The sequence below is a fragment of the Chiloscyllium plagiosum genome, chromosome 10 (genome assembly GCF_004010195.1).
Source record: "Chiloscyllium plagiosum isolate BGI_BamShark_2017 chromosome 10, ASM401019v2, whole genome shotgun sequence".
NCBI classification, from domain to species: Eukaryota; Metazoa; Chordata; class Chondrichthyes; order Orectolobiformes; family Hemiscylliidae; genus Chiloscyllium; species Chiloscyllium plagiosum.
In genome coordinates, this window is record NC_057719.1 from 33,436,371 (window position 1) to 33,454,299 (window position 17,929).

The 17,929-nt window shown below is 41.4% G+C and overlaps 1 protein-coding gene across 9 annotated transcripts in view; it reads right to left on the minus strand.

The window, feature by feature from the left end:
* mdga2a (MAM domain containing glycosylphosphatidylinositol anchor 2a) overlaps positions 1 to 17,929 on the minus strand; it is a 932,327-nt gene that overhangs the window by 710,034 nt on the left and 204,364 nt on the right. Inside the window, exon 1 of one of the 9 annotated variants that reach the window (XM_043697344.1) lies at positions 15,942 to 16,012. The exons of the other annotated variants lie outside the window; for them this stretch is intronic. The gene's annotated coding sequence lies outside the window, so the exon portion shown is untranslated. Of the gene's footprint in view, positions 1 to 15,941; positions 16,013 to 17,929 lie in introns of those variants that run through there. 9 annotated transcript variants of the gene reach the window in all.

The window sequence follows — 17,929 nt, forward strand, 5'->3', positions numbered from 1 at the left end:
TTTGTCCCGAGCAGCGCCGTGACGTGGGACTCCGTGCTCTACGGCCTGTTCCCCGGGACACACACCGAGACGAACATCAACTGTGCCTGGAGGATCATCAACTCGGTGAAGGACGCTCTCTGGGCGATCTGAAACCTGTTGATCTTCCAGCTGAAGGAGTTGACCCTGACTGAGTGTTGCAGACTGGCACATTCCAAGGTCCAGGACTACGCGTTGAGGGACGCGCTGACGCTTGGGGCAGCTGCCGCCAAGGCGCAGTGGGGAAAGACCACCGTGTAATATCTGCCTGCCTAAAGAAGAACAGGGGCAGTCATTTGGGCTCTGCTGACGCCTCAGCTAAAAATGTAATCGTACCGACCTGTAAATAGGAATTACTCTGTTTCGGTATGCAAACAAATGGAATGTTTACATATGTATGGCATGTCCAACTGTACAGACCATTAAAGTATTTTATGAATAAAGTTTATTTTTGAAATAAAAAAAAAGTTTTAGTCACTGCCCAAAAGCAAATAAAAGGAAGTCAAGCTACAGTGGAGGGGCCATTTTGAGAAGGGCTGCTTAATGGTGGAAGTGCTGCTGGAGGTTTACACGCATTCTGGGCTTCTGTGAGAAGGGCGAGCAGCAGTAAGGTAAGGCATTCTGAGGAGGAGCAAACTACTGCAGCTACTGAAGGCATGAAAGTAAAGGTGAATGAAAAGGAATTTAATGGTGCAGTCACAGGCAGCATATAAGTGAATGGCTGGATAATGTTTCCCTCTTTCTTATTTTCTCTTTGCTTTGCTATTGATGTTAACTTAAGGGTTAAGTCAGGGCAGGAGATCCCAGGCCTGTGTCATGCTCCTTCTATGCAATGTGGGAATTCAGGGACCATTCCAATGTTCCGAATCCTTCACGTGTAGATAGTGTGACCAACTGCAGCTCCTGTCTGACCGCCTAACAGCTCGAGAGCTGTGGTTTGATTCACTTTGGAGCATCTGCAAGGTTGAGGGAATCATGGCTAGCACCATCACTAAGTTGGTCACACCACAGATTACTGAGGAATGGGTGACCAACAAACAGGCGAAGGGTCGGAAAGCAATACAAGGGTGCCCTCCTGCATCTCCCTCCAAAACAGATATACGGTTTTGGATACTGTTAGGAGAGAAGGCTCACCAGTGGAAGATGGCAGCAGCCTGGTTCATTGCACCTGGTTGATTGGCTCTGCTGCACAGTAAGGCAAGAAAAAGAGCGGCAGTATTATAGTGATATGAGATTCAATTGTAAGGGGAATAGATAAATATTTCTGTGGTTGCAACGGAGAGTCCAGGATGGTATGTTATCTCCCTGGTACACGCGTTAAGGATTTCTCAAAGTGGCTGCATGACATTCTGGAGGGGGAGGGTGAACAACCAGCTGTCATGGTGCAGGTAGGCTCCTACGATGTAGATAGAAAAAAGGGGTGAGGTCCTACAATTTAAATAATGGAGTTATGCTACCAGTGCCATGTGCTAGTCAGAGTAGGAATGGCAGGATAGCTAAAATGAATACATGGCTTGAAGGATGGTGCAAGGGAAGGGATTTGCATTCCTGGGACAGTGGGACCAGTACAAACTGGACAGCTGCACCTGGGCAGGACTGGAATCAATGTCCTTGGGGAGTGTTTACTGGTGCTGCTGGGGATGGTTTAAACTAATACATGTATAGCAAGAGGATGGGAATCAATGCAGGAAGTCAGAGGGAAGTAAAGTAGGAACAGAAATAAAAAAACAGCAAGGGGAAAAGTGATAGTGGAAGGCAGAGAAATCAAAAAGAATTCAAAAAGGGCCACATTACATCATAATTCCAAAAGGCAATACATGTCAAGAAAAATGAGCCTAAAGGCTATGTGCTTCAAGGCAAGGAGCATTTGTAATAAGGTGGATGAATTAACTACTGTAAACAATTATTATTCAATATGATGTGCAGAGGAACCTCGATTATCCGAAGAACACAGACAGGGAGTATTTCGTTCAGTTAATTAAATTCCGGATAGTCGAATGCCAGATAGCATCGTTTAGCCGAACATTGGGACCTTGTGATCTTGCCACTAATCCAATATTCTGAAAATCGAATGCTGGATAATCGAGGTTCCTCTGTAATTGGGACAATGGAGACCTGGCTCCAGGGTGGCCAAGGATGGGAATCAATGTCCAGTGTTATTCAGTTTTATGGATAGATGGATAGATGGATAAATGGATAGATGGATAGATAGAAAGGAAAGTGGAGAAGCATTGCTGGTTAAGGAGGAAATTAACACAATAGTAAGGAAGGACATTAGCCTGGACGTTGTGGAAACAATATGGGTGGAGGTGCGGAACACAAAATGGAAAAAGACATCAGTGGGACTTGTGTACAGACCACCAAGCAGTAATTGTGATGTTAGGATTGTTTCAACAGGAAATTAGAGATCTATGCAGTAAGACTACAGCAGTTATTGTGGGTGACTTCAATCTACATATTGATTATACTAACCAAACTGGTAGCAATGCAATGGAGGAGGACTTTCTGGAATAGATGAGGGATGGTTTCCTCAACCAATACATCAGGGAACCAACTACTGAGCAAGCCATCCTAAGCTGGGTATTGTGTAATGAGAGAGAATTAATCAGCAACATGGTGGTAGAATTCTTCATTCAGATGGAGAGTAATATAATTAAATCTGAAACTAGGGGCCTGAACTTAAAGAAATCTAACTTTGATGGTATGAGGCACGTATTGGCTAGGATAAACTGGCCAAGGATACTTAAGGGGTTGACGATGGATAGGCAATGGCAGACATTTAAAGAACACATGGATGAATTTCAACAATTGTATATCCCTGTCAGGCTTAAGAGTAAAACAGGGAAGGTGGCTTAACTATGGTTAACAAAGGAAATCAGGGATAGAGATAAAGCCGAATTGGCCAGAAAGTGCAGCAAATCTGAGGACCAGGAGAACAAAGCAGAGGAAGACAAAGGGTTTAATTTGGAAGGGATAAATGAAATATGAAGGTAAGGTTATGGAAAACATAAAAGCTGACTGCAAAAGCTTCTATACATATGTCAAGAGATAAAGACTAGTGAAAACAAATGTAGGTCCCGTGCAGTTTGAGGAGAAAGTGAGGTCTGCAGACGCTGGAGATCAAAGTTGAAACTTTATTGCTGGAACAGCACAGCAGGTCAGGCAGCATCTAGGGAACAGGAGATTCGACGTTTCGGGCACATGCCCTTCTTCAGGAATCCCGTGCAGTTTGAATCAGGTGAGTTCATAATGGACAACAAAGAGATGGCAGACCAGTTAAACAAATACTTTAGAGCTGATTTCACTGAGGAAGACATAAAAAACCCTCAGGAAATGCTCAGGGGACATCAGGTCAAGCATGAAGGAAGAACTGAAGGGAATCCTTATTAATAAGGAAATGGTATTGGGGAGATTGATGGGATTAAAACCTGGTAAGTCCTCAGAGCCTGTTGCTCTGAAAGAAGTGGCCCTAGAAATAGCAGACATATCGGTGATCATTTTCTAGCATGCTGTAGACTCTGGAAGAGTTCCAATGGCTAGGAGGGTAGCTCGTGTAACCCCATGCCTTAAGAAAGGTGGGAGAGGGAAAATGGGGAATTATTGGCTGGTTAGCCTGACATCGGCAATGGGGAAAAATCAAGGATGCAATAGCTGAGCATTTGCAAAGCAATGACAGAATCGATCCGAGTCAGCATGGATTCACGAAAGAGAGATCATGCTTGACAAATCTTCTGGAATTTTTTGAAGATGTGACCAGTACAGCAGACAATGTTGAATCAGTAGATATTGTATATCTGGACTTTCAAAAGGCTTTTGACAAAATTCCACACAAAAGATTAGTAAGGACAATTAAAGCTCATGGAATTGGAGGTAAAGCATTGACATGGATAGAGAACTGGTTGGCAGACCGGAAGCAGAGAGTTGGAATAAACGGGTCCTTTTCAGAGTGGCAGGCAGTGGTGAGAGGGGTGTCGCGGGGTTCAGTGCTGGGAGCCAAACTGTTTACAATGTACTTTAACGATTTGGATGAAGGAATTGAATGCTATATCACCAAATTTACAGATAACACTAAGCTGGGTATGTGTGCCGTGAGGAAGATGCTAAAAGGATGACTTGGACAGACTGGCTGAGTGGGCAAATACTTGGCAAATGCAATATAATGTGGATAAGTGTGAAGTTATTCACTTAGGTCATAAAAACAGGAAGGCAGATTATTATCTGAATGGTGACAGTCGAGGAAAAGGTGAGGTGCAATGAGACCTGGGTGTCATGGTGGAACAGTCACTGAAGGATGGCATGCAGGTGCAGCAGGCAGTGAGGAAAGTTAATGTCATGCTGGCTTTCATAGTGAGAGAATGTGAGTATCAGAGTAAGGATATCTTACTGCAGTTATACAGGACTTTGGTGAAGCCACAACTTTAGAATTGAGTGTAGTTTTGGTCTCCTAGTCTGAGGAAGGACATTCTTACTGTTAAGGGAGTTCAGTGAAAGTTCACCAGACTGATTCCTGGCACTGACACATAAGGAAAGACTGAATCAACTGAACTTGTACTTGCTGGAATTTAGAAAAACGAGGGGGGAAATCGCATAGAAACATATAAAATCCGAATCGGACTGGATAGGCTGGATGCAGGAATAATTTTTTCTGATGTTGGGGAAGTCCAGAATTAAGGGTCACAGTCTAAGAATAAGGGGTAAGCCATTCAGGACTGCGATGAGGAAGAATTTCTTCACTCAAAGAGTTGTGAACCTGTTTAAATTCTTTCCCACAGGATGCTGTTGGGGCCAGTTCATTAGATATATTCAAGAGGGAGCTGAATGTGGCCTTTGTGGCTAAAGGAATCAAGAGATATGGGGAGAAAATGGGAGTGGGATGCTGAGATTGCATGATCAACCATGACCATACTGGATTGTGGTGCAGAATCCATGGGCCTATGTCTGCATCTCTTTTCTATGTTTTTATGTTAATATGCAAATGTTAAGGCCAATTCCTCCTCACCACAGGAGTGCACCATTTTGTTAGCTGTCTGATAACACAAAACAAGGCTGAGGGAGGCAATGGGCTAGAAAAAGGACCAAGGTAAATGGAGAATCATCTGTTTTTAAACACCCTCTGACTAGGAGCTGCAAAACCAAATCCTCCCCAAGACAACTAACCCCCACTGCCCCACAAGGTAACTTCCAAACTTTAAATCATCAATTACATCTATTTATTCCTTCACACCAACTCCAATTGATTCCAACCTCAGTCCTCCCCTCCCCCAATCTTGATTTCTTCTACATCCCTGAGCCCCAAATTTGCCTTTAACTTCTCATGCCTCTACCCTCCCAATCATGGCCATGATTGCTCATGTCACCCCTGCTATGGATTACTGGGAATTATTCCCACAAGTTCCTGGCTACAATCCCCTGGTACTAATACTGCTCCCCCCCCCCACCCCACCCCATCACAAAGACACTCCATTATCACAGTGTCATGCAGGAGTCTGTACTGGTTTATCCAAATAAACTCTGGCTCCTGCAGGGCTTTTTTTGCCCACTAATGGGATTAACCCAATACTTCCACCTGAGGGCCACAATTCTGAGCCATCGCACAACATTTTTTCAATTGCTGGTCTTCAATGTTTCTGTTACCATGCAGAAAAATTCATTTTTCTTTCAGTACAAATTGACTCTTTTTCTATTTTCATATTGATGAAATATTTAAATATTTAAACTTGCCTGTCTCATTATTTCAATGCCCACAAAGGAACTATACACCACATCATTCTGCGTGATTTTATCATTAGAACTCATTATCCTGTTGTAATCCAATATCTCCAGACTCTCAAAAGTGTGGCTGACCACTCCTCCTTCAGTCTTCCCATTTCCAGCTTCTCAAGACCCAAGAATGGAAGTACCCAGATGCTCTACCCAGCTTTATTATTTTACGAGCATTTTTTTTTCAATCTTGGTGATTTACTATGCGATGGATCCTATTTTTATATGTGGTATTTCAGTATAAAAATAAACAAACAAACAAACTTGACACTTTGGTCAAAATATAAATATTTTGAGCTAAATCAATACCTTATACTCATAAAGAGAAACTGCTGTTGCAACAACATTCCAATTCACCACAGGTCTAGTATAGATTGACATTTGAAGAATTTCATCAATCTTAACAAATTAATTGAGTCCAAATTTTACCCAGCCACAACTCTCATCCTTACAGCTCAAAACTCCAGCTCCACACTCGAGAGGTTGTTCCGCATATTGTTTTAGGGCTAGCATGATTGAGCAAATCTGGTTACTTAACACTTTTGGTCTACTCCACAAAACAATTAAAAATATGTCACTAGGATCTATAATTGTAAATCAAAACAATTATTTCCAAGAGTTTTTCATTCAACTGCAAGGTTTTTATTCTAAAAACACAAGTTCAACCATTAACCATAACACTTTTGCCTTTGAGTCACAATGTTTGGATTTCAATCCCACTGCAGGGACTTGGGGAATGGAGGCTTGAGCCCTGGGAATTGTCAGTTGTAGAGAAGACTCAGAATGAGCCTTGGGAGTCTTTGGTAGTTAAATGCAGCTGAAGATGGGGGTGAAAGAAACCCATAGGCAGGTTTTGTTTGGTATAGGTGAGAAACATTAGAGCCTGAAGAAACCCAGGGGCAATGTCACCATTGGCTTGGTAAAGCCAACTGTTTGTGAAAGAGATGGAATTGTGTCTGAGATTAGACAGTGGAGCGTGGTCTTGGGAATCCAGAGAAATGCAAACTCGGGAGAAGAGATTGTACACCAAAATGTGAGCAGCTGTTGATGCAGTCTATGATAGTGCGACCTTTGAGAGAGTTCCAAAGTTTGAGTTTTGAAAGTGAAGAAATGTAATGTCTTGTAAAGAAAATAAAGATTTAATGATATTTAGTGAGACAGTGTCACTACAATCTGGGTGTCGAGAGTGCTGAGAAATCTGTGGGGGCTGTTTTGAACACATTTACTACTTAATGTGCTTTGCTAAGTGCTCAGTTGTCTGTTACCCGTATTTATCTCATTTTAAATCTCAGCTTTCTTTATTGGTTGATAAGTTGTGTAGACATTGTAGATTGTTTTAGCATTCTAACTGCATAAAGTTTAGTTTATTGGTTCAAAACCATGGACCTTGTGGCTTTATCCTATGATTAGATAGCTGGGATTTCAAACTTCATCAACTTGAAACATAAAAGGTTACTGGTCCCAGGTGAGACCATATAAATTTGGTGATCTTGGCAGGTTATTGCAATGCTGCCTTTTATTAAAGATGTGAACAGTCATTCAGGTCTTGATGACTCTGCATTCTTACTCTCTGCCAAGGAGTGGTATGATTTAACTGGTCAAGGGGCAATGTCTTGCAGCCTATGAATGTAAGAGTAGAATTCTCTCTCAGTATTTGCCCATTAGAGTCATACTGAATTATGCAGTCAGTTTTCTGTCGGACAGTACACAGGTCCCAGTCATAGCGTGGACATCTTGGTTGATGCTCCCAGCAGTGAAACAGACAGGAATTAGATTACCAGTAGTAGAAAATTCAAATTGAAATTCTGGAAAAATATATTGGCAGGCATTTCCATATATTAGCAGAATTCAAATTAACTTTATTCCTTGTGGCAATGTTTGTGTCACCATTGATGACTAAAAAAGCATTTAAAGCAGAGCTGCAATTTCAACTTTGATTAGTTTGAAACTAACTATTGCTTGGAACTGCTGTTTATTGCATTAAATACCAAAATATCTGTCATTTTAAACTGAGCTGTCCTCACCCCATTGCCCTGCAGAGCTGACAGCTCCATGTCATGTGCTCCCTGGCACCAAGGAGCAGCTACCAGACAGCAGCCTATCATGTGCCTCCGGTAGATGACAACCTCATTAATATAGGAGAAAGTGAGGACTGCAGATGCTGGAGACCCATTGTTGAAAAATGTTGTGCTGGAAAAACACAGCAGGTCAGGCAGCATCTGAGGAGCAGGAGAATTGACATTTTGGGCATAAGCCCTTGATTCCTGAAGAAGGGCTTATGCCCGAAATGTCGATTCTCCTGCTCCTCGGATGCTGCCGGGCCTGCTGTGTTTTTCCAGCACCACATTTTTCAACCTCATTAATATTTAGAGTTTGGAGTCTTAAAATGCTAATTACTATTAAAACAGCAATTTAAACTAGCCATTATAATTGTTGAGCCAAACGCCAGATTCTCCAGTGAAACCTGTCAGTAAGTCAATGTAGTCAAAAGGTGTGGCACTGGAAAAGCAAGCTGGTCAACATTTGATGTACTGTTTATGCTCAAAATGTCAAATCTCCTGCTCCTCAGATGCTGCCTGACCAGCTTGCTTTTTCCAGTACCACCGTGTTTTGACTCTGATCTCCAGCATCTGCAGTCCTCACTTTCTCTGAATAAGTCAATGTAGGATTAGATGAAATATATTCCAAGACCACGCAGGGAAACCCTGCGACTCCTCTGCCCTTTACTGTCTGAGCGCCTTCCACCCACCCCGCACAACTGACTTCGTTTCGGATGGAATATTGGATCCTCGGCAATAATTCAAGTGCTCACTCCCACTCACTGAACAGCTATCTACAAGGTCTTTAATGGTCTGGTCTCAAGCAAGTTAGGGACCAGATACACACTGAAAGATGTACATTCAAATCCTTCAGAACTCCCAACACAATGTCAATGAGTTAGTTACCCAAAAGCTTAAACCTCCAGTGGAACCTGGAATCTGTTTAAAAAAAGAAATCAGCAACTGCAAGTGAGAGTTGGAAATTTCAGAGGGTTTGGATTTAACAACCTGGACAGTTACCCAGGAAATGTTAGAGGACTAAGACCGGCTCTAACTCTAACTCATCCCGAACCCCAATCACTCACACACTGAGTAACCCTCCCCACCCCACCAACATCTGACAACTTCCACACTCTGTGGAAGGCACAAGAAACTCCAAGCATTGTTTAATTGGACACCAGTTCTCATCATCAGGGACTATCAACCAACAGGACCATTCTGGAGCAGAAAGAAAAGATGTGGGTTTCTTTTGATACTTCCAGTTGTGTTGACACTGTTGGAGAGAGTGCTTGGAGAATATTCACAATATCAGTGCCATGAAGCTTCAATCTTTTGCACTAGTATCAGCAACCAGAGAAATAATGGCCACATGCAATGTTATCAGATGTTGCAAGTAAGAATGTGCATTATGCCCTCAATGGCCTGCCCTCGGCCTGCACCATTAAACAGGATGCAGGAAAGACTCACTTTGGTTATTCAGCACATCACTAATGTGAAAAGTGCTCTCCTGTTCTTTGCTATCAGGTAAATACAGCCCATGAGAGGGAAGATAGCGAAAGCTAATCACAATACCTAACAAGACACAAAATGCTCCTTGCAACACTTACACTGCTGTCCCAATCTGAGCTCCACCCTTAGTTCAGAAATCTCTATTGGGGTCCTGTCAGGATTCAAAATAGCAGAAATCTTGAGCTGCAAATCCAGAGGATGTCAGTCAAGAGTACTGGAACTACCAGAGCATCAATATGAACAGGCTGCCTCAAGATGTTCTGACAAGGGTTGTGTCATGCAGGGGTGGATGAGAAAGGAACTGTAGTTGCCCAAGAGTATGCAGCTAGTTACATTTCTCAATACTATAAAATTTAATACACTGCTCCATAGTGCTGTCTTGATCATTTTTTGCCTATTGTTTCTCATGTGACCTTCTTTCTTATGATAAATAATAACAGTTATTGATGAACAATGCATGTCAGTGAAACCTGTTGAACATAGAACATAGAAGAATACAGCGCAGTACAGGCCCTTTGGCCCTCGATGTTGCGCCGATCCAAGCCCACCTAACTATGCCCCCTCGTAATAGCTGACTCCATACGTGGAAAAAGGTTCTCACGGTCAACCCTATCTAAACCCCTAATCATCTTGTACACCTCTATCAAGTCACCCCTAAACCTTCTTTTCTCCAATGAAAATAACCCCAAGTGCCTCAGCCTTTCCTCATACGATCTTCCTACCATACCAGGCAACATCCTGGTAAAAAATGTGGGACTAGTTGATGCAAGTATTTCATGGGAATCAATGGGTTCAGAAAGTGTTTGGCACTTGGTACACAGCCTCAGTCTAAGTCAAGTGTGTTGGAATCAGGCCATCCTGGACACCTGAGGAATCAGGCATGTTGTGATATTAGGCCCTCGTCACTACCTGCTCTTCCCATAAAGAAGCAAGGTGGTTAACACTTTCCTATTCCAGGAACTTCTGTGCTTGCTGGGTTTTTTTAAATAATGCTGATTGTCAGCCAGCATCCATTGTATTTTAGATGCATCTTATTTCTATACTTGTCAAGTATTGTTGGCCATGTTTTTCAAGGTTCTCCATCAGTTTCCAGGAACCATCCGCTATCTCTGGCTCCAAGTGTAAGGACCTCAGGTTGGCTTGATTGGCAAGTGATGAGAGCAAAATGGCATTTTTTTTGTATTTAGTAATGCCGTAGGTCTAATTTTCAGCACTGACTCATTAGTTTACAGGAACAAAGACAAAAAAAATCTTTTCAGCTGTCAAAAAATGCTGCTGACATTTCAGTTTTGAATATTTTCATACAATGCAGTTTTCAATGAAAGATTATGTACCTAATTTGTCTGTTTATATCCTTTCCTGTTCAGTTTTTGACTTCTTGCTATTTGTGAAAACAAAATTAGCAACAATTGACATGTCTTTTCCATGTCAAGTTTGACTGTTGTCATATTATAAACATAAGACTTCCTTACATTACACTGTCAAATTCCTGGAGACTGTAGATCACAGCAACCACCTCAGAACAAGTGTCCTATTGTCAACCTTTATCAAAATCTCAGTGTTATTGGTTCCTTGGGATTCTACATCAACAGAACAATAGCTTACAAATGTCCATTTGACTGAGCTCAGGCACATGTGGCCTCATCTGACTGATACAAAGACATTTGCTAACCTCTGGAAAACGCATAGAACGTTTGACGAAGAATCATCAACCTGAAACATTAACTCAGGTTCTCTTTCCACACATGCTGTCAGACCAGCTGAGTATTTTTAGCATGCTTTTTGTAAAAAAAACACATGATTATCAACGTCTGCGGTATTTTGCCTGTGTGCTCAGAATAATTCAAATTGGTCTGAATCAGACCTCTTCTTATGTGTTTTCAAAATTAGCTATGAGCTTGTATCAGCAATATTGCTTAACACGGAAAGCAGAAAAAAGGCACTAATCCACTGACACGGCAAAACATTGCATGCCATTTTTGAGAATTATATGAGCAGATGGAGAACAGCTTTCACCTTTAAACATAGGCTTTGTACAGCGAGATCAATAATTCATTCCGTGCCGGAAAATATTTTTTAAAAAAGTAGTATTTAGGTGTCACACAGGAGAGTTTTGCAGACAATAACAAACCTTTGTATTTACATAACATTCTTAACAAAATAAAATGTCCCAAGGCACTTCACAGGAGAACTTAGAAGCAAATATTTGACAGACATATATTTTAGATTAATTTCTAGTGTCCAAATTTGAGAGCGGACAGGTAGACAGAGAAAACTATCCCCGTTAACAGAAGGACTGAGAACTAGAAAACACAAGTATGAATAAAGTGCTGGAGAAACTCAGTAGGTCTGGAAACATCTGTGGAGAGATAAATAGCTATTGTTTCAAGTCCGGCATGACTCTTTTTTAGAGCTCGAAGGAATTAGAAAATGCTATTTTTCAAGCTAAAGACAGATGGGGTGGAGGAGCACATGGAACAGATTGTAAGGATGCCCAGAGCAAAAGACAAAAGCAGTGATAAAAGGAGAGGGAGATGTGTAAAATAGACATCTAAAATAGATCTAAATATTAACTGCGAAAATGAGAAAAATCAGTCTGCTCTACTGAGGGAAAAGTCAACAAGATGCTTGCCATTTTGATAAAATACATTGCTGTTAACATTCCCATTCTTGGCCTGCTACAGTGTACCAGTGAAGCTCAATATACCTAAAAGATTTAAGCATTCTACAGCCTCTGGGACTCAATATTGAATTCCACAACTTCAGAGCATGACCTCTGACCTCCCACCCTCTCCTGGCTCTGTCTTGTGGCTATCCAGTGAGGGGATCAGCTTTTTCCAATCAATCCAAAAATGTCTTTATGTCAGACAAAAAACATACCAATCACATACAAGGAAACAACAATGTGGGTTCTTCAATTGTAGATAAGATTATACACAGAAATCATTCACTGAGAGCCACAAATTGTACCATCTACTTGTATCACTGCCTTTTCAGACTGTGTCAAGTCATGGAACTTGTCCTTATCGTGCTATGATACTTATATTAGCTTTTATAACATAAAGATGAGATTTTGGTCAGGTATTACTGAAGAATTCAACAAACCTTTATTATAGCTTCTGGTATTTACATATATACATGAATATCACAGGCAGTTGTTTGCCTGACCTGAAGCTAAGTACTTCGGATGTACTTTAGAACACTTCCCTCAGTATGTCTTCTTGCAAAAAGACAGAAGTCAGTAAGATGGAGACAGAACTTTATCCCATCAGGTCATATTCCATGACATGGTGGTGCCATTATCAGTATATCATAACAATATAAGATTTAGGAGCAGGAGTCGGCCATCAGGCCCTTTGAGCCGGCTCTCCCATTCAATAAGATCATGGCTGATCTTTTCATGAACTCAGCTCCACTCACCCACATGTTCAGCATAACCTTTAATTCCTTTACTGTTCAAAAATCTATCTTTGCCTTAAAAGTATTCAATGGGAAAGCCTCAGCTGGGCTGGGAATTCCACAGATTCACAACTCTTTGGGTGAAGAAGTTCCTCCTCAACTTTGCTCCCCCTTATTTTGAGGTTATGCCCCTAGTTCTAGTTTCACGCGCCTGTGGAAACAACCTCCCTGCTTCTATATTATCTCTTTCCTTCATGATTTCATATATTTCTATAAGATCCCCCCTCATTCTTCTAAATTCCAGTGAGGATAGTCCCAGTCTTCAAATCCCAGAGGTGCGTAATAATAAATCTGAGCAGGTTGATTAGAAAATATCTATATTTGCTATAAAATATTGTACACCACAAAAACGCCATATTCTGTCAAGGTATGTAATGAGTGACAGCAATTTAAAGTACTACTTCCTTAAAAGGTACATTTTATCAGAACATAACACTCAGTTAAAAGGTAATATTCAGAGGAAGGGTCGCTCGACCTGAAAGGTTAACTTTAATTTCTCTCCACAGATGCTGCCAGACCTGTTGAGCTTTTCCAGCAATTTCAATTTATGTCAGATTTGTGCATTAGGAAGAAGATTAAATGATGTTGGACTTGCAGATTACTATGGAAGTCAATAGCATTGACAGGTGAGAGAAACTAATATATAAAAAAGCAATATGTCAGCACTACTCTACTCTCCAATATAAACCTACAGATGTTACTGATTAAGATATTGCCACCATGAAAACAGAAACAGATGATTTTTGAAGTTGGCAGTGGGTAAACAGGACAACCCAATTGCAAGAACATTTACAAACCAAAAGAACTGAAGATGCTATAAATCAGAAACAAAACATTCTGAGGAAGAGTCACTCAACCCAAAAAGTTAACTTTTTTCTCCACAGAGCTTTCCAGAAATCTCTATTTTTGTTGCAAGAACATTTTCTGTGGCAGCGAAGGGTGAAACCCTGGGGTAGACAAACCCAACTGACAGTATTCACATTCATAAACACACAGTTCCTGAGAGTGACTGAGCACGCTGAAACTGAGAAGGTGAATGAACTGCAAATAAAATTCAACTGAAAATGGCCATTCAAATCATCAACATTACAAATTAAAATGGAAGGAGAGCACTGATGTTCTTTCAGTCCTTTTGTTCCCAAATTCTTGATGTGAGCCAACTTGGATACTTTGTCAAAAGTAAGAATTCACACTGGTATTTCAAATTCCATTTAAATCACAGGATTTCTATTAAACATATTCTCCTAGATTTCCCCTGCCAGGATATTTGGATGCATTATTCAAGAGTACAAGTAAAGGCATATCACTGAACAAAAATAAATCTCTGTACCTTATTTTAAAGGTTCTGTTTTAATACATTCCTTTAACAACTAGGCAGTACATTGATAAAGTTACTTCTTAAATGTAATGCTTTCAAAAAAATGCAAGGATAAATTCAGGCTCTATTCAACAAGTACAATTCCAAAAAATAAACTATCTTCCTTTTAATTGATTTCTGCTGTAAAAGCAAAGAAACAAGTGGGGAGTTTTTATGGATGTGTTAAATGAGGTCCAGGAGAAGCATGCAATGTACAAGTCAGTGTGATGAAGAAATAAAGCAAACAGTCCTTTTCATGGTCATAAAGTAAAGTTGGGCAGAATCCGCTGAGCAGATGAATTTTCCACAGAAATACTGATTCAGTCCAATGTGGAACCTAGATATTAACTTCCAGCAGAATTTAGGTGGGTAAGAGCTGAAACTAATGAGAAATCATCTGGCCCACAGTTTCAGGAAGGTCAGGAGACCTGAGCTCCCAGGCCACAACAGTATAGTCTGCATATGGTTCTGACATGCATCCAGCTTTAAGCATTAGTCAACAGGAGAGCAGAAGGCTGCTGTTGGAGCCAAGGTATTGAACTAGATGGTTAGGTGGTGGGAGGAGTCAGGAGAAGGTCCCAAATGCATGAAAGGCAAGAAAGGCCCAAGATTTTATTGTGGAGCATTCCAGACCATAACACTGTAGAAATTTACAACAATGCAACAATGTCACTTGGCTTTTGTTTCTGCCAGCTCTTAGCTGTAGCGGTTTGTATTAAATGCACTGCCTACCTTGATTTCAGAGCTCCTTGATCTCAAATAGTCCTTAGTCCCTACCAATGATCTGATCTACCCTGACCAAAGACAGAAAATAAAGCAATTTTGCCATTTCCACCATTTAGTACTTCAACATGTAAACTTACCTCAGCAACAGCAATTAGTCACAAATTACCCTTAGGGAGTGTTTAATCAGAGTACAGCTCTGCAGGGAGTAGCTTAGCAAGTGGAAGATTGGATTTCAGCACCAGTCCAGTTAGACTTTGTAGCCTTAAATCAAATTAAACAAAGCTTCACCTGATCTGCAGACAGCTTACCTCAAGGCAGTCATTTTGTTCAGACTCAGCTGTGACTCAGTCTTGCCTGTAAGTCCAAGATTCTGTCTGACTACAAAGCTTAACAGAAAAAAAAGTCCTACACTCACATGCGAGTGCACTACAAAGGCAGTGCAGCATTGTTGAGTCTACTGTCTTTTGGATGAGCCATTAAATCAAAACCCCATCGCTTGCCTAGCTGGATGTAAAAGATTCCATTGCAAATTTCTGAATAAAAGTAGGGATATTATCCCTGATATGCTAACCAATATTAATCCCACAATCAAAAATACTAAAACAGATTAACTGGTTATTATTACATTGCTGTGTGAATGTTGCCCGTCATTTTTATTTCCAACATTACAATAGTGACTATAACTTTGAACATATTTCATTAGGTGTACAGTGTTTAGAGGTATCTGGTGCTCATGAAAAGCAATGTATAAGTAGAAGTATTTTCTCTGGGGAAGGGTATTTAATATTCCCCTCACTGATGTAGAATAATAGGTTGTAAATCAATATTTACATTATTTGATTTGGTGTTTAAGTTTCCGTTTTGTGGAAAAATGTATTAACATTGAACCAACTGCACTGTCAGGCATCGATTGAATTTTACCCAAAATAAGCTGAATGTCAATTTCTAGGAAGTTTCATGAAGGGTTTCTCTCTCTGAGCATTCGTAATTTCTCTCATGCTAATCTCCGTAGCTCACATCATTAGCAACTCAGCACACCTCCACAATCCCCACGCACACTATTGTCTACTCACCAGCAGCAGAGCCTCGACTACCAGGGCTTTGGGGATTCTTGGCACTCTGGTCTGCCTGAAAGTTGATGATCTTCCAGGGGAAAGATTTGACCTTGACTCAGTGTTGCAGACTGGCGCATTCCAAAGTCCAGGACCACATGCGGAGGTACGTACTAAAGCTTAAACCACAGTCTAAGGTCGTTTTGCCAAAGTATAACGAGGGTCTGTTCAGATATCGGACCATCTCATTGCCTCATTGTATGTAAATACTGTCCCACATGAGTAAGAAATGCCTTTGGTTTTGTTATTGCAGGAAATGTCAAATTCCATTGTTTGTTTTTCTTAATATGCAAAGACAGTAAAAACTGCTTCAGCATCTGTTAATGCAGATAAAGTATATTTTTGCAATAAACAAATTGTTTAAAATGTAATTATGCAGCAGGCCAAGTGCCATCAGTCCAGAAATGCCCTGCACTATTTCTGACTGTGAGGAATTGCCCTGGAGATAGCTGCTTTGATGTCAGGGAACTTGAGGTCCTGGTGGATGGGATGGTGCAGAGCAAGGCTATTTTCTTTCCTCAGAATCACCAGAGGAGCACATGGCACTGACCTATGCCATCCTGGCTTAGTACCATTTCCACAGACCAGAGAAAAACTCAACAATGCTGCAAGAAGATTAATGAAAGGTTTACAAGGAAAAGGCAGAAAAGTAGATTTAAGGATTATCAGATCAATGATCTCATTGAATGACAGAGCAGAATCAATGGGCTTTATGGCCTATTTCTGCTCAGGTCTCCTATTGCTTTATGGTCTTAGCTTTTATATTCCACAAGGGTAAGTGCCACCATCTTGTCTCAGCTACCTTAAACTCACCCTAATTCTGCATCCACCACCCAACAAGGCTTATGGTCTACTAATCTCACTGCTGCATGTGGCCCTATCCCTCACTCTCACCTGCTCAAACCGCCACATTACTATCATTATGTGTTCTCTACACTGGCTTCACCTTCACTCAGGGCAGCTCACCCACTTTGTTCCCCTGTCAATGCCAGCACTATCAGCTGTACCACCACTTCCATCTCACTCAATCCCTCTCCTTTTTTTCCTCATTCCAGGCAAAGAAATGGCTCGCAATAGGGCAGAGAGAGCCAAGATGGCTGGTGAGGGTGCCCTACATCTGTCTCCTCACTCTCAGGAAAGATTTACAAGGATGTTACCAGGGTTGGAGGATTTGAGCTAGAGGGAGAGGCTGAACAGGCTGGGGCTGTTTTCCCTGGAGCGTTGGAGGCTGAGGAGTGACTTTATAGAGGCTTACAAAATTATGAGGGGAATGGATAGGGTAAATAGGCAAAGTCTTTTCCCTGGGGTCAGGGAGTCCAGAACTAGAGGGCATAGGTTTAGGGTGAGAGGGAAAAGATATAAGAGACCTAAGGGGCAACTTTTTCACACAGAGGGTGGTACTGGCATGGAATGAGCTGCCAGAGGATGTGTTGGAGGCTGGTACAATTGCAACAGTTAAGAGGCATTTGGATGGGTATATGAATAGGAAGGGTTTGGAGGGATATGGGCCGGGTGCTGGCAGGTGGGACTAGATTGGGTTGGGATATCTGATCAGCATGGACGGATTGGACTGAAGGGTCAGTTTCCATGCTGTACATCTCTATGACTCCATGATTCTAAGTGGATGAAGATAGCTCATGTCGAGATGCTGAAACCTCCATGTCCCAATGAGGAAGGAAGACACATTGCCTATTTGCTCTGCTGCTCTCCCATTACCACCACTGCAAATATTCTCTTATCATGCCCAAACATCTACCCCTATTTGGAAATTCATTCTGTCTTCTGTTTCCTGCAAATATCAACTATCTACACAGTCTCTGTTCTTAAGAGAGTGGCCCGAAAAACATTTCATCTTCCACCATTTCTGCAGGATGTGTGGCTTCCTCCTCTAGAGCATGCACCAGCAAAGGCTGCTTCCTGAGTGATGGTGAATTCTCCGTTCAGTGTTC